We start from the raw sequence: 17,462 nt of genomic DNA on the forward strand, positions 1-17,462 counted from the left end.
AGCGAGCCACAACTACTGGGCCCGTGTGCCGCAACTACTGAAGCCCACGCGCCAAGAGCCCGTGCTCCACAACAAGAGAAGCCACTGCAATGAGAAGCCCGCGCACCACAACGAAGAGTAGCCCCCGCTTGCCACAACTAGAGAAAGCCCGCACGCAGCAATGAAGACCCAATGCAAAAATAAAATAAATAAATAAATTTATTTAAAAAAAAAACAAAACAAACAAACAGGGAAATATGTTGGTTTTGTTACCGAACTCTAGTTCATGTGCCTGATGCACAGTGAGGCTAAAAAAACCGAACCATTGAACTTCGGAGCAGAGAAAAGATTTATTGCAGGGCCAAGCAAGGGGAACAGGTGACTCCTACTCAAAATCCCCAAACTCCCCAATGGTTTTTCGGGAGAAGTTTTTACAGGCAAAATTTGGGGCAAGGGTGAAGCCGAATCCAGCCTCTGTACCCCAACACCAAGTTAAATCTAAGAGACAGACTTTTGGGTGAAGTAGAAAAGAATAGCTTTATTGCTTTGTCAGGCAAAAGGGGCCACAGTGGGCTAATACCCTCAAAACTGTGTGTCCCCCACCTGGAGGGGGTGTAGTGAGGAGTTTTATAGTAATAATACAAAGAGGGCGTGATCAGCTCATGGACATTCTTCTAATAGGTTGGTGGTGAGGTAAGTGGGAGTCAGCATCATCAACCTTCTGGTTCCAACAGGTCTGGGGTCTACATGCTTGTGGGCAGCATGCAGATAACTTCTCTCACCTGGTAGGGGTTTCAGTATCTGCAAGACAGCTCAAAGATATTGTTATGTATATGCCTTGAGGGGGAACCAGGACTCTGCCCCAAGGCTGCACTATTGTTTCTTGACTGTTCCTCCCTTGTCTCTGCATCTTCTCCCTTCCCTAATTAGCAACTATTTGAACCTTCCCATTGGAACTCAGGGAAGGTCATGGAGGCTGAATGAAGCCTATTTCCTATAATGAGGAAATGGGGGATACCAAAAGGCTATTTTGCCCAGGAGCTTGCCCAGTAGCCCCACAGGGTCCTGCTTGGTTTCAAGGGCTGCAGGGTATCTGACTTTCCTCTGATTGGTTGGTGGTGAGGTAACAGAGCAGTGTTCCAGGAATATCAATCCTCAGTCTCTGGTTTCAACCAGTCCGGGGTCTCAGCCTGTAGTTACCATCCTCCACCAGGGTGGGGGCCTTAGTTCCTGTAGAAGAACTCAAAGATATTGTTATGTATATTCTTGATGAGGAACCAGTATCCTGCTTTAATCACTGCACTATTGTTTCTTGACTGCTCCTGCTTTGTTTCTGCATTCCCTCACTTCTTTGATTAGCAACTGTTTGAATCTGCCCTTTGGTACTCACGGAAGGTCTAGGAGGCTGAAAGGACGTAGAAAGGATTTGTACCCAGGAGGGTCTCACAGGACCCTGCTCGGTTTCAGTTTCAGTTATCATAACTATTGTCTAAGATCCAAATAAGATAGAGACTGAAGAAAGTTGGGATATTTCTATTGAATTTGTAATTCCCTCTGGCATTATGGGAGAAGATTGTAACCAATCTCAAGTCTGACTCAGAGTTAGAAACCTTTACAAATATTTTTCTAGATGAGTCCCTGATATCTTCTACAATAGCAATAATTCCAATTCAAGCAAGCCTCTCCTTGATCTTAACAGCCAACAATGATAAACACTCTCCAGGGTCTTAAAGTAAGACCACAAGAATACAGATGAGAAAAGAGAACACTACATTTGCTGGCAGCTGGAGGGTCAGTCAGAAGTTGAGATGGTTGGGACTTCCCTGGTGGCACAGTGGTTAAAAATCCACCTGCCAAAGCAGGGGACACGGGTTCGAGCCCTGGTCTGGGAAGATCCCACATGCCGCGGAGCAACTAAGCCCATGAGCCACAACTACTGAGCCTGCGCTCTAGAGCCCGCGAGCCACAGCTACTGAGCCCGTGTGCCACCGCTACTGAAGCCCACGTGCCTAGAGCCCATGCTGCACAAGAGAAGCCACCGCAATGAGAAGCCCGTGCACAGCAAACGAAGAGTAGCCCCCACTTGCCACAACTAGAGAAATCCCGCACGCAGTAAAAAAGACCCAACGCAGCCAAAAATAAATAAATAAAATAATAAAAAAAGAAATTGAGATGGCTCACCACCCTCCCACTCCCACCCCTTCTGATAGTTAGAAATTTTATAGGTCATAAAGGACATGAAGGAGTAAGAAAACAATGTAATGTGAGAGGTGAGGCAAATGTTCTGTTTCTTGTTATCCAAGATAGGTGGCTTAAGGGTTAGCCAGGTCCAGTTTAGCAAGGAACTTATAATTTAAGCTAGTCCTGGAGAATACATTCCTTTTAGCCAGAAAAATGAGTGCTTTAACCTGGGGCCTGCAATTCGGTTATGTAAAAGTTGTGATGGGGCTCAGGGTTAAGCTGCCCCTAAAATATGTCAATGTGGCATATTGATTATTTTAAATTAAAGGTACTTGAGAAACAGTCAGTGCAATAAGGACACTCTGACCCTCCTCTCTGTCCCCTTGAAAGCTGGAAATAAATCTCTCATGTGAAAGGCACCTCCCTGCACCAGGAGGTAGGGAGACATCCTTATTGCCAGAAATAGGGAGCTCAGGGCCCAGAAGGCTATGTAAACAAATTCTGCTTGATTTCTTCACTAATTAGTACCCAAGCTGAAGCTAGTTTGTCTTGTCAGTTCTTCACAAATTTATTGCTTCTTTGTCTAAAATGTATATAAACAGCCTACTCTGGTCAATTCTTGGGTCCTATATCCATGAAACTTCCACACATATGAAATTAACATTTTTCTTCTCCTTAATCTGTCTTGTGTCAACTTAATTATTAGATCATCCAAAAGAACCAAGAAGGGTAAGAGAAAATCCTTCCCCAACAGTTGTAATAGATTTTAATACAAGTTAAAGAACATCAAGTGCCATGGGAAAAAAAAAAAAAATTTGCTATTTGTTTTGGGGCCCCCTATTCTTGCCATTTGGTGGTCTACCACAAACAATCAAGCTTCTAAGTGCCCATTAGGACATGCTAAAATCAAGAGCTCTGCATTGTTTATCCTGATTTAATGCTTGAAAAAATTATGACCATTAATTTCCTGAAGTGTACCTCTTTTTTTTGCCTTTTTTTTTTAAAACTGAAGTATAGTTGATTTACAATGTTGTGTTAGTTTCTGGTGTACTGCAAAGTGATTCAGTTCTCTCTCTCTCTCTCTCTCTCTCTATATATATATATATTTATTCTTTTCCATTATAGCTTATTACAAGATATTGAATATAGTTCCCTGTGCTATATAGTGGGACCTTGTTATCCATTTTATACATAGTAATTTGTGTCTGCTAATCCCAAACTCTTATCTGTCCCTCCCCCTTTCCCCTTTGGAAACCATAAATTTGTTTTCTATGTCTGTGAGTCAGTTTGTTTTGTAGATAAGTTCATTTGTATCATATTTTAGATTCCACACATAAGTGGTATCATATGATATTTGTCTTTCTCTGTCTGGCTTACTTCACTTAGTGTGATAATCTCTAGGTCCATCCATGTTGCTACAAATGGCATTATTTCATTCTTTTTTATGGTTGAGTAACATTCCATTGTATCTATGTACCACATCTTCTTTATCCACTAATCTGTCAATGGCCATTTAGGTTTCTTCCATGTCTTGGCTATTGTAAATAGTGCTGCTATGAATTTTGGGGTGCATGCATCTTTTCAAATTAGAGTTTTCTCCAGATATTTGTCCAGGAGTAGGATTGCTGGATCATATGGTAACTCTATAGTTTTTTTAAGGAAGCTCCATACTGTTTTCTGCAGTGGCTGCACCTGAAGTGCAGCTTTTGAGCTAAGACTTAACCCTGAACTTTGAGACCTGCCTGATCCCTTAAAGCTCCAATTTGTGAAAAATTACAAATTGTTAAAAGGGCATTTATGTTGAATTTTTTCAAAGCATGAATGTTAATCCAAAAATGTCAAGTGTCTGGGACTTCCCTGCGGTTAAGAATCTGTGCTTCCAATACAGGGGGTGCAGGTTCGATTCCTGGTTGGGGAACTATGATCCCACATGTCCTGTGGCACAGCCAAAAAATTAAAAAAAAAAAAAAAGTCAAGTGTCTTCTGTACTTTAAATAAATACTCTCTCAGACAGAATCTTCATTCCTGTTTTGTTTTTTTTTTGGCCTTTGCCACATGGCTTGCAATTCCATGACCAGGGATCAAACCTGGTCCCTGCAGTGAAAGCGCCAAGTCCTAACCACTGGACGAGGGAATTCCCTCCATTCTGTTTTGAAATCATCATACCTTAACTGCATTTAAGAGAGGAACCCTTTTGGGAAGGGATTCATAAAGAAGTAAGAAAGGCAAAATGTAAGTGGGACATGTACCATCTTTGAAGTTACTTTCAATCAAAGAGCAGGATGAGAAAATCATAATTTGCCTGTATTTGGCATTCATGTTGTTTCCATATATGTTTTCCTTAAATAAATTCACATCATATGAAAAGAGCTTTGTGTGCTGTTTTCAAGGACAGATGTGGTGGGTAGAGAATGACTCTTCAAAGTCTAACTTAAATCAAGGCAGAAAAATGAGTTGCAGTTGTTTGGATGACTTTCCTTCAAATATGTGAGCTTGACATTATCTCGCAGTGCTATTGAACATGGCTTCTAAAGCTAGAAAGCCTTTGGTTCAAATTCTTGTTTTGCCATTTAGTTGCTGCCTGGTCTTGGGACAATTACTTCATCATTCTGAGCCTTAGTTTTTGCATCTGATAAAAGGGGATAAATAACAGTATCTACGCACTGTGTCACTGAGAACATTAAATGACATGAAGAATGTAAAACACTTAGTACCTTGCTCAATAAATATTAGTGATAGTTTTAGTGACTCCCCAGTGCTATCCTAAAAATGTTAAAGATAAAACTCTTTAAGATGGCATTTCTTAAAAGCCTTTCTTAATCTGGCTCATCTTCCCAGTTTCACCAAACTGCACATACTTTCCTCCACAAACTATAGTGTTCCTTGAGTCCTGGCCTGGAATTACTTCCTCTCTGAAGTCTTCATTGATTGGGTTAAGGTGCTCCTTGTGTGTACTTATCATAACTCCTGTTCATACCTTTCTATATCTTTGTACTTATGACTTGGTTTGTTTGAATGTTGTGAGCTCCTTGAGAGCACAGATTATGTCTTATTCATATTTTGAACCCAAGAGGCTAGTGCAGTGATTTGTAAATGGTAGATATTCAATGAGCACTGGATAATTGAACAATGAATGAATAAACAATGCTCAGACAAATTACTTCCAGGTTCTAAGCTTTTATTTTGCAGGCCCTGGACCTCATTTATTTGAATATTCAGGAACAAACAAGTTTAAGGGAACTGAATCACACTAAATAGACTCTCAATGTAGTATATAAAACAGAATGCAACTTATTCAAAAATAACTCCTATCAATGTGATGGAAGAAACGTTCACCTACTGAGTTCTGAGGAAGCCATTCTGGCTTATACATGATTTGGTCTGAACCAGAACAACCTATCTTATGGCCTGTCAAGCACGCATTGTACTTCTGCGTTAACCGTTAAAGAAAAGAATGCATTATCCAGAGGTAAAGAATGTCCACTTTGGGGACTTCCCTGGTGGCGCAGTGGTTAAGAATCCACCTGCCAATTCAGGGGACATGGGTTCAAGCCCTGGTCTGGGGAAATATCCCACATGCAGCGGAGCAACTAAGCCCTTGCACCACAACTACTGAGCCTGCACTGTAGAGCCCACGAGCCACAACTACTGAACCCACGTCCCACAACTACTGAACCCACGCACCTAGAGCACACGCACTGCAATGAAGAGTAGCCCTCACTTTCTGCAACTAGAGAAAGCCCGCACGCAGCAACGAAGACCCAATGCAGCCATAAATAAATAAATAATAAATAAATAAATAAAACCTTACTTAAAAAAAAAAAAAAGAATCCGCCTGCCAATGCAGGGGACACAGGTTTCAGCCCTGGTCTGGGAAGATCCCACATGCCATGGAGCAACTAAGCCCGTGCGCCACAACTACTGAGTCCGTGTGCCCACAACTACTGAAGTCCGCATCAAGAGAAGCCACTGCAATGAGAAGCCCACACCGCCCCCCAACTTGCCACAACTAGAGGAAGCCCACATGCAGTAAGGAAGACCGAAAGTAGCCAAAAAAAAAAAAAGAATGTCCACTTTGAAAAAAGGAATAAATGCCTCTCCCTCCCTTCCTATGATGCCAATGCTAGCACATCTTCAAAGATAAGGCTCCCTTTCCAGACACCAAGGTCATGCTGACTTGCTGTGTACATGCTAATCTGTCTCTTTTGAAACATTGAAAGAATGTATCCCTGTCATGTTTGATGTTTGTTCTCTGTTCTGACAAGATATAAAACTGTCCTGAAAACCATGCTTCTCCAGAGTGCTTTCTTCCATGGTGAAGACTGCACTCTTGGGTGATAGACCTCAGTTTGGCTCAAATAAAACTCATTTCTATTCTTATTATAGATTGTTTATTGATTATTTGCATAAAAATGCATTGTCTCCCCTAGAGGGAAGTCTTTAGTAATAATCAATGTAATTTCTCAGGAGCCTGGTATATTCTGGGTACTGCCCTGTGCTCACAAAGTTCAAGTCTATCTCTTGATAATGGACCAATGTTAAGTAGGCTGTTGAGATTGCCTTAAAGATCTGGAAAATCAATGTATTAATGTACAATTACATCGAGCTCAGAATGTTCACTTCTGTATGAGGAGCACATTCTCTCCCAGCACTCAAGCTATACAGGAAGCCAATCACAATCATTAATTTACAAGGTAAAATCACTGTGACAGGAAGGGGAAACACTAAACTCAGAGACCTTATGATGTGAACGTTCTCTCTACAGGCTGATCTACGTATGAAGCCAAATCACAATTAGAATAAAAGTACCTATATGATCAAATATTTAATACTATCAGGCTGAAACAGAGAAGGTTTGTTAAAGGGAACTGGCTACATCAAGTCTGTGGTTTAAAGCCTCCTCCTTACTGAAAAGCACCAAAGAAAACTTGTAAACTATAGCTTTTATAACATTTGCATGGCTGACCTACCACCTTCACACTAACCCGCTATGGGTGGGTTACTCTAGTAGGCACACTTTTTCTTAAAGCACCAGATAATAAATATTTTCAGCTTTGTGGGCCATGTGGTGTCTGTTACAAGTACTCAACTGTGTCATGGTAGCTCAAAAACAACTGCAGGTAATTCTTAAGTGAGGGAACTCCCTGGTGGTCCAGTGGTTAGAACTCTAGGCTTTCACTGCTGAGGGTGCAGATTCAATCCCTGGTTGGGGAACTAAGACCCCACAAGCCACACTGTGGTGTGGCCAAAAAAAAAAAAAAGGAAAAAAAAAACCCTTAAATGAATGAATTTGGGTATGTTCAAATAAAACCATTTATGGACACTAGAATTTGAATTTCCTTTTTAAAAATTTTTTCGTTCTTGTGGTTCTTTGGAACTCCTTTCTGTTCGCTAGGTGGGATGCAGCCCAATTCATGAATTGCTGAATAAAAGCCAATTCAGTTTTCAAATTTATGCAATTGAATTTTGGGTCTTTTGAATTTTATTTTATTTATTTTTTTATACAGCAGGTTCTTATTAGTCATCAATTTTATACACATCAGTGTATACATGTCAATCCCAATCTCCCAATTCAGCACACCACCACCCCCACCACCCTGCCACTTTCCCCCCTTGGTGTCCATATGTTTGTTCTCTACATCTATGTCTCAATTTCTGCCCTGCAAACCAGTTCATCTGTACCATTTTTCTAGGTTCCACATATATGTGTTAATATACGATATTTGTTTTTCTCTTTCTGACTTACTTCACTCTGTATGACAGTCTCTAGATCCATCCACGTCTCAACAAATGACCCAATTTCGTTCCTTTTTATGGCTGAGTAATATTCCATTGTATATATGTACCACAACTTCTTTATCCATTCGTCTGTCAGTGGGCATTTAGGTTGCTTCCATGACCTGGCTCTTGTAAATAGTGCTGTAATGAACATTGGGGTGCATGTGTCTCTTGGAATTGTGGTTTTCTCTGGGTATATGCCCAGTAGTGGGATTGCTGGGTCATATGGTAATTCTATTTTTAGTTTTTTAAGGAACCTCCATACTATTCTCCATAGTGGCTTTATCAATTTACATTCCCACCAACAGTGCAAGAGGGTTCCCTTTTCTGCACACCCTCTCCAGCATTTGTTGTTTGTAGATTTTCTGATGAAGCCCATTCTAACTGGTGTGAGGCGATACCTCATTGTAGTTTTGATTTGCATTTCTCTAATAATTAGTGATGTTGAGCAGCTTTTCATGTGCTTCTTGGCCATCTGTATGTCTTCTTTGGAGAAATGTCTATTTAGGTCTTCTGCCCATTTTTGGATTGGGTTGTTTGTTTTTTTAATATTGAGCTGCATGAGCTGTTTATATAATTTGGAGATTAATCCTTTGTCCATTGATTCGTTTGCAAATATTTTCTCCCATTCTGAGGGTTGTCTTTTCATCTTGTTTATGGTTTACTTGCTGTGCAAAAGCTTTGAAGTTTCATTCAGTCCCATTTGTTTCTTTTTGTTTTTATTTCCATTACTCTAGGAGGTGGATCAAAAACGATCTTGCTGTGATTTATGTCAAAGAGTGTTCTTCCTATGTCTTCCTCTAAGAGTTTTATAGTGTCTGGTCTTACATTTAGGTCTCTAATCCATTTTGAGTTTATTTTTGTGTATGGTGTTAAGGAGTGTTCTAATTTCATTCTTTTACATGTAGCTGTCCAGTTTTCCCAGCACCACTTATTGAAGAGACTGTCTTTTCTCCATTGTATATCCTTGCCTCCTTTGTCATAGATTAGTTGACCATAGGTGCATGGGTTTATCTCCGGGCTTTCTATCCTGTTCCATTGATCATTATTTCTGTTTTTGTGCCAGTACCACATTGTCTTGATTACTGTAGCTTTGTAGTATAATCTGAAGTCAGGGAGTCTGATTCCTCCAGCTCCGTTTTTTTCCCTCAAGACTGCTTTGGCTATTTGGGGTCTTTTGTGTCTCCATACAAATTTTAAGATTTTTTGTTCTAGTTCCGAAAAAATGCCATTGGTAATTTGATAGGGATTGCATTGAATCTGTAGATTGCTTTGGGTAGTATAGTCATTTTCACAATATTGATTCTTCCAATCCAAGAACATGGTATATCTCTCCATCTGTTGGTATCATTTTTAATTTCTTTCATCCGTGTCTTATAGTTTTCTACATACAGGTCTTTTGTCTCCCTAGGTAGGTTTACTCCTAGGTATTTTATTCTTTTTGTTGCAATGGTAAATGGGAGTGTTTCCTTAATTTCTCTTTCAGATTTTTCATCATTAGTGTATAGGAATGCAAGAGATTTCTGTGCATTACTTTTGTATCCTGCTACTTTACCAAATTCATTGATTAGCTCTGGTAGTTTTCTGGTGGCATCTTTAGGATTCTCTATGTATAGTAACATGTCATTTGCAAACAGTGACAGTTTTACTTCTTTTTTTCCAATTTGTATTCCTTTTATTTCTTTTTCTTCTCTTGTTGCTGTGGCTAGGACTTCCAAAACTCTGTTGAATAATAGTGGTGAGAGTGGACATCCTTGTCTCATTCCTGATCTTAGAGGAAATGCTTTCAGTTTTTCACCATTGAGAATGATGCTTGCTGTGGGTTTGTCGTAAATGGCCTTTATTATGTTGAGGTAGGTTCCCTCTATGCCCACTTTCTGGAGATTTTTTATCATAAATGGGTGTTGAATTTTTTCAAAAGCTTTTTCAGCATCTATTGAGATGATCATATGGTTTTTATTCTTCAATTTGTTAATATGTTGTATCACATTGATTGATTTGCATATATTGAAGAATCCATGCACCCCTGGGATAAATCCTGCTTGATCACGGTGTATGATCCTTTTAATGTGTTGTTGGATTCTGTTTGCTAGTAATTTGTTGGGGATTTTTGCGTCTATATTGATGAGTGATATTGGTCTGTAATTTTCCTTTTTTTTAGTACCTTTGTCTGGTTTTTTTTATCAGGGTGATGGTGGCCTCACAGAATGGGTTTGGGAGTGTTCCTTCCTCTCCAATTTTTTGGAAGACTTTGAGAAGGATGGGTGTTAGCTCTTTGCTAAATGTTTGATAGAATTCACCTGTGAAGCCATCTGGTCCTGGACTTTTGTTTGCTGGAATATTTTTAATCACAGTTTCAATTTCATTACTTGTGATTGGTCTGTTCATATTTTCTATTTCTTCCTGGTTCAGTCTTGGAAGGTTGTACCTTTCTAAGAATTTGTCCATATATTCCAGGTTGTCCTTTTTATTGGCATAGAGTTGCTGGTAGAAGTCTCTTAGGATGCTTTGTATTTCTGTGGTGTCTGTTGTAACTTCTCCTTTTTCATTTCTAATTTTATTGATTTGAGTCCTCTCCCTCTTTTTGTTGATGAGTCTTGTTAATGGTTTATCAGTTTTGTTTATCTTCTCAAAGAACCAGCTTTCAGTTTTATTGATTTTCGCTATTGTTTTCTTTGTTTCTATTTCATTTATTTCTGCTCTGATCTTTATGATTTCTTTCCTTCTGATAACTTTGGGTTTTGTTTGTTCTTCTTTCTCTAGTTCCTTTAGGTATAAGGTTAGATTGTTTGAGATTTTTCTTGTTTCTTGAGGTAGGCTTGTATAGCTATAAACTTCCCTCTTAGAACTGCTTTTGCTGCATCCCATAGGTTTTGGATCATCGTGTTTTCATTGTCATTTGCCTCTAGGTATTTTTTGATTTCCTCTTTGATTTCTTCAGTGATCTCTTGGTTATTTAGTAACGTAGTGTTTAGCCTCCATGTGTTTGTGTTTTTTACGTTTTTTCCCCTGTAATTCATTTCTAATCTCATAGTGTTGTGGTCAGAGAAGATGCTTGATATGATTTCAGTTTTCTTAACTTTACTGAGGCTTGATTTGTGACCCAAGATGTGATCTATCCTGGAGAATGTTCCGTGCGTACTTGAGAAGAAAGTGTAATCTGCTGTTTTTAGATGGAATGTCCTATAAATATCAATTAAATCTATCTGGTCTAGTGTGTCATTTAAAGCTTCTGTTTCCTTATTTATTTTCATTTTGGCTGATCTGTTCATTGGTGTAAGTGAGGTGTTACAGTCCCCCACTATTATTGTGTTACTGTCAATTTCCTCTTTGACAGCTGTTAGCAGTTGCCTTATGTATTCAGGTGTTCTTATGTTGGATGCATATATATTTATAATTTTTATATCTTCTTCTTGGATTGATCCCTTGATCATTATGTAGTGTCCTTATTTGTCTCTTATAACAGTTTTTATTTGAAAGTGTATTTTGTCTGATATGAGGATTGCTACTCCAGCTTTCTTTTGATTTCCATTTGCATGGAATATCTTTTTCCATCCCCTCACTTTCAGTCTGTATGTGTCCCTAGGTCTGAAGTAGGTCTCTTGTAGACAGCATATATATGGGTCTTGTTTTTGTATCTGTTCAGCAAGCCTGTGTCTTTTGGTTGGAGCATTTAATCCATTCACGTTTAAGGTAATTATCGATATGTATGTTCCTATGACCATTTTCTTAATTGTTTTGGGTTTGTTTTTGTAGGTCCTTTTCTTCTCTTGTGTTTCCCACTTAGAGAAGTTCCTTTAGCATTTGCTGTAGACCTGGTTTGGTGGTGCTCAATTCTCTTACCTTTTGCTTGTCTGTAAAACTTTTGAGTTCTCCATCGATTCTGAATGAGATCCTTGCTGGGTAGAGTAATCTTGGCTGTAGTTTCTTCCCTTTCATCACTTTAAGTATATCATGCCACTCCCTTCTGGCTTGCAGAGTTTCTGCTGAGAAATCAGCTGTTAACCTTATGGGAGTTCCCTTGTATGTTATTTGTCATTTTTCCCTTGCTGCTTTCCATAATTTTTCTTTGTCTTTAATTTTTGCCACTTTGATTACTATGTGTCTCGGCGTGTTTCTCCTTGTGTTTATTCTGTATGGGACTCGCTGTGCTACCTGGTCTTAGGTGGCTATTTCCTTTCCTATGTTAGGGAAGTTTTCAACTATAATCTCTTCAAATATTTTCTCTGCTCCTTTCTCTCTCTCTTCTCCTTCTGGGACCCCTATAATGCCAATGTTGTTGTGTTTAATGTTGTCCCAGAGGTCTCTTAGGCTGTCTTCATTTCTTTTCATTCTTTTCTCTTTATTCTGTTCTGCAGCAGTGAATTCCACCATTCTGTCTTCCAGGTCACTTATCCGTTCTTCTGCCTCAGTTATTCTGCTACTGATTCCTTCTAGTGTAGTTTTCAGTTATTGTATTGTCCATCTCTGTTTGTTCTTTAATTCTTCTAGGTCTTTGTTAAACATTTCTTGCATCTTCTCCATCTTTGTCTCCATTCTTTTTCCGAGGTCCTGGATCATCTTCACTATCATTATTCTGAAATCTTTTTCTGGAAGGTTGCCTATCTCCACTTCATTTCATTGTTTTTCTGGGGTTTTATCTTGTTACTTCATCTGGTACATAGCCCTCTGCCTTTTCATCTTGTCTATCTTTCTGTGAATGTGGTTTTTTTTCCACAGGCTGCAGGATTGTAGTTCTTCTTGCTCCTGCTGTTTGCCCTCTGCTCTTCTATTGTGAGTCTTGCATCTATATCTTTCAGTGCTGTAGAGATCACAACTTATCACAGCAAGATGATTTTAGTGGAATTGCTGCTAGTGTTGGAGGGTCTCCTGCAGAGGTGGAGGGGTGGCTTTGGCTCACCATGGGGACAAGGACACTGGCAGCAGAAGTTCTGGGAAGTACTTCTTGGCGTGAGCCCTCCCAGAGTCTGCCATTAGCCTTAACAAAGAGCCCAGGTAGCTGAATTTTGTTTTTTAATAGGAGCTTCAAAAAAGTTTCTTCTTTCTATTAGTGATGGAAGGATTAAAGTGGAATCTGGTTATAAAGGAAAACTCTACTCTTTTTGTTTATGTTACATACAATAATCTCTGAATATTCAGAACACTCCAGTACACAGGATTCTCCACTGAAGAGTTCTGGTGTGGGTTTTCCACATGTTGGCCTGAAATAAATAGCCTACCAGATATTTCTCCAGCAAAGATGGGTTTATTTGGGATCAGCAGAGAATTGCAATTTGGGGTCTGCTACCATGGGGAGCCCTGTGCAGGTCCCCACACAAAAAGGAAAGGACAACACTTTTATGAAGAGGAAAGGAAGTCGGAAAGGCTGTAGTAAACAAAGAATCTATGGCTCTTCATTGGCTGAATCCATGTCAGGCTAGAAGAGGGATCTTTCTTCTTCCTGTTGGTCTTTGCTATCATCACAGGATGTGAGAGTTTCTCCTTCTGGTGTCTCAACTGTATTCAGCTGAGGTTTCTGTTTATTAAATTTTTACCCTTTATCTTTTTGATCAAGGTCTTTCTCTGAAAGCATCCCAGATCAAGAGTCAGGTTTTCTAGTTTACCAGCATTTTGTCCCTCAATGTCAGGAAAGGCCTTTCCTGGGTGTAGTGTCTCATGTCAAAGGGAAAATACACAGATTGGAAACCTATTGAGGTCACATTCAAGTAACAAGGAGGGGTAGAAAGGAGAACTCTCAGACCCTTTTTATCTAAAGTTCATATGTAATCAAGACCATAAACGTTGGAGATCCTCTAAAGCATTATGTCATCATTAATAGTTTGTTCAACAAACTTTCATCAGGCCTGGGCTGGGCATCTTGGGAAAGCTGTCTCATCAGATGTCATCTGCTTTATTTCCAAGATATCTTTACTTTCAGGTCACCAGATGATATGCAGGTCCAGTCAGTGTTCCATGCTTCTTTTAGGTGTCTCACATGAATCCAAGAGTCTGTTCCTGGAGTTTGAAGGCACAAGGGTTGGCAGTACCTGATAGAGGTCTCTCCAGTGAGGTAGAAGAGCATTCTTTTGGAAGTGTCTTTTCCCATAGACAAAATCTCCAGGTTGCAAAGTGTGATATTTAAGGTCTTTGTCTCTCAAGGGAACACTGTGAAAAGATTGCCCTACCAAAGTGTGGTTGTTTTTAACAGAAGCAATTAGGCCTTTGCAATATTGGAGTGTCCCTCCTTTTATCAGTTGTGGGTCAAAAGAGGAAGGAGCCAAGTGCATTGGATGTCCTGTGACTCTCTCAGAGGGTGAAACTTTGTGAGTTCTCAGAGTGGTGGATCTGAGGTTTAGAAGAACCAAGTGCAATGTTTTAGCCAAGGTATTTGGAGGGCCTCTACAAATTTTGCCAAGTAAGTCTTAATAATGCCATTCATGTGTTCAACTAAACCAGAAGATTGAGGGTGGTAAAATAGGAGACTTTATTCTTCCTATTGGGCTCTGCTATTATCCCAGAGCATGAGAGCTCCTCCTTCTGGTCTCCCAATTGTATTTACTTGAGGTTTCTGTTCATTAATTTTTTTTTTTTTTTAATGTGGCTGTATCTGGAGATGAGGCCTTTAAAATTTATTTATTTATTTATTTATGGCTGTGTTGGGTCTTCATTTCTGTGTGAGGGCTTTCTCCAGTTGTTGTGAGCGGGGGCCACTCTTCATCGTGGTGCGTGGCCCTCTCACTGTCGCAGCCTCTCTCGTTGCGGAGCACAGGCTCCAGATGCACAGGCTCAGTAGTTGTGGCTCATGGGCCTAGTTGCTCTGCGGCATGTGGGATCTTCTCAGAACAGGGCTCGAACCTGTGTCCCCTGCATTGGCAGGCAGATTCTCAACCATTGCGCCACTGGGGAAGCCCCATTAATTTTTTATACAAACTCTGAGCAATTCTGTGACACCAGCTGGGGGTCCTACAACTTAACTCAATTCTGACAATATCTACCTGGAGATAGCATCAGATCCCACAGGTTAAGGGTTCAATCCTACAAGACTCTCCCCTCAACTCCACTTCAGAGTCCAATCGCAAGTCCAGGTTGTCACCTGTGCTTCTGACAAACCAGCTGTAAATTGGAGGTTCTTATTACCCACTCCTTGGGTTTGATTAATTTGTTAGAGCAGCTCACAGAACTCAGGAAAACAGTTTACATACTAGATTACCAGTTTATTACAAAGGATGTTAAATGTTATGGATGAACAGCCAGATGAAGAGACACATAGGGCAAGGTTTGTGGGAAAGTATGTAGAGCCTCTATGCCCTCTCTAGGTGTGTCACTCTTCCAGCATCTCCATGTGTCCAACCTAGAGGCTTTCCAAACCCTGTACTTCATGCTTCATTACACTGACATGACTGATTAAATCTCTGGTCATTGGTGATTGATTCCACATTCAGTCCCTCCCTCCTTCCCAGAGATGGGTGGTGGGGTGGGACTGAAAGATCAAACTCTTTAATCAGCCATTGGTTTCCCTGACAACCAGCTTTAATCTTTAGGAGCTTACCAAAAGTTGTCTCATTAACATAAACTTGGGTGTGATTGAAAAGGGCTTGTAAAATGAATAACAAAAGACACCCATTTTACCTTAATTCTCCTGGAGTTATTTCAGGACATGGGAACACAACTAAACGTTATAATGAAAAAAGCCCCAGTGGCTCTTATATCTGAAATTACAAGGGTTTTGTCAGGAACAGTGGACCAATACTGAAAATTAATCAAAGGAAACCTCAACTAAATTAGAGTTGGGAAGGCCTGTAGAGAAAGCTTTCACACCCTACCCCTCATTCTCAGTGACACGACAGATGTGAGGGAGAGAAGCCTAGAGTCTGGGTTGCCATTCTGAATTCTCAACTTGTGTCTTTCTTAATTTTCTAGCACATGAAGGAGATTTTCTAGTTATCATTTTATTGTCTATTTATAATTTAATAGTATTATAGTCAGAGAATGTCATATATGTGATTTCAATCTTATGAGTTTTGTTGAAATTTGCCTTAAAGCCAAATACATAGTCAGATTCATGTATGCTTAAGGTGAAAGTGTTTTTTGCAGTGCAACGCAGTATTCTATGTTTCCAATATGTCAAATTTTGTAAAGCATAGAAATCAAATTGTTCCTTTTTTGATATGAATATTTTATTGAGTGATTGAAGTATTGTTGATTAACAACATTAGTTTCTTGTTTACAACATACTGATTCAATTTTTTATAGATTATACTTCATTTACAAATGGCTGTATTTCCCTCTGCTGTACAAAACTCTTCTGTGTTTTTGCTGAACATTTTCTTTCAATTATTAAATTCTTCCATTGTGATTTTAGATTTATCTATTTATTCTGGTGATTCTGTCAGTTTTTGCTTTATACATATTTTTTCAGGCTATGATTTTAGGTACATATAAAAGAAATTCATGCATGGGCCCAAAATAGTGAAACTGCAGAACAACAATGGCAAAGAGAATATCATAAAACAGCAGGAGGGAAAAGAGATGATCTTTAAAGAAGCAGAGTTCAAAGAAGCAACCTGATTGAAGGACAATGTAATCTACACACAATGAAATGTTATCCTCAATGTGCTGAGAGTAAATAACAACAACCTGAAATTCTAACCCACTGAAAATATCTTTCAAGAATGAGGGCCAACATAAAAAAGAATGGAATAATGCCATTTGCAGCAACATGGATGGACCTAGAGATTATCATACTAAGTGAAGTAAGCCAGACAGAGAAAGACAAATATCATATGATATCACTTATATGTGGAATCTAAAAAAAAAAAAAAAAAGATACAAATGAACTTATTTACAAAACAGAAAGAGACTCACAGACATAGAAAACACACTTATGGTTACTGGGGGTGGGGGGGTGGTAGTAGGGTACATTAGGGATACAAGGACCTACTGTATAGCATGGGGAGCCATACTCAATATTTTGTAATAACCTATATGGGAAAAGAATCTGAAAACTATATATATCTGTATATATATCTATATATCTATATATATCTGAGTCACTGTGCTGTACACCTGAAAATAACATGACATTGTAAATCCACTCTACTTCAATAAAAAAATAAAAATAAAAAAGAAGAAGAAGGGCAAAAAAAGGTCATTTTCAGACAAATAAGGCTGAGTCTTCAAGATATAAAAATCTTAGCCAGAAGGAAAGTGATCCCAGATGAAAGGTCTAAAATAAGAGAAGAAATAGGGGATGGAAGAAGGTATTCCATGCAAATGGAAATCAAAAGAAAGCTGGAGTAGCAATCCTCATATCAGACAAAATACACTTTCAAATAAAAACTGTTATAAGAGACAAATAAGGACACTACATAATGATCAAGGGATCAATCCATGAAGAAGATATAACAATTGTAAATATATATGCACCCAACATAGGAACAACTCAGTATATAAGACAAATACTAAAGCCATAAAGGGAGAAATTGACAGTAACACAATAATAGTGGGGGACTTTAACAACACCCCACTTTCATCAATGGATAGAT

Source organism: Balaenoptera borealis (genome assembly GCF_965194805.1).
Source record: "Balaenoptera borealis genome assembly, chromosome: 13".
In the NCBI taxonomy this organism is placed as follows: domain Eukaryota; kingdom Metazoa; phylum Chordata; class Mammalia; order Artiodactyla; family Balaenopteridae; genus Balaenoptera; species Balaenoptera borealis.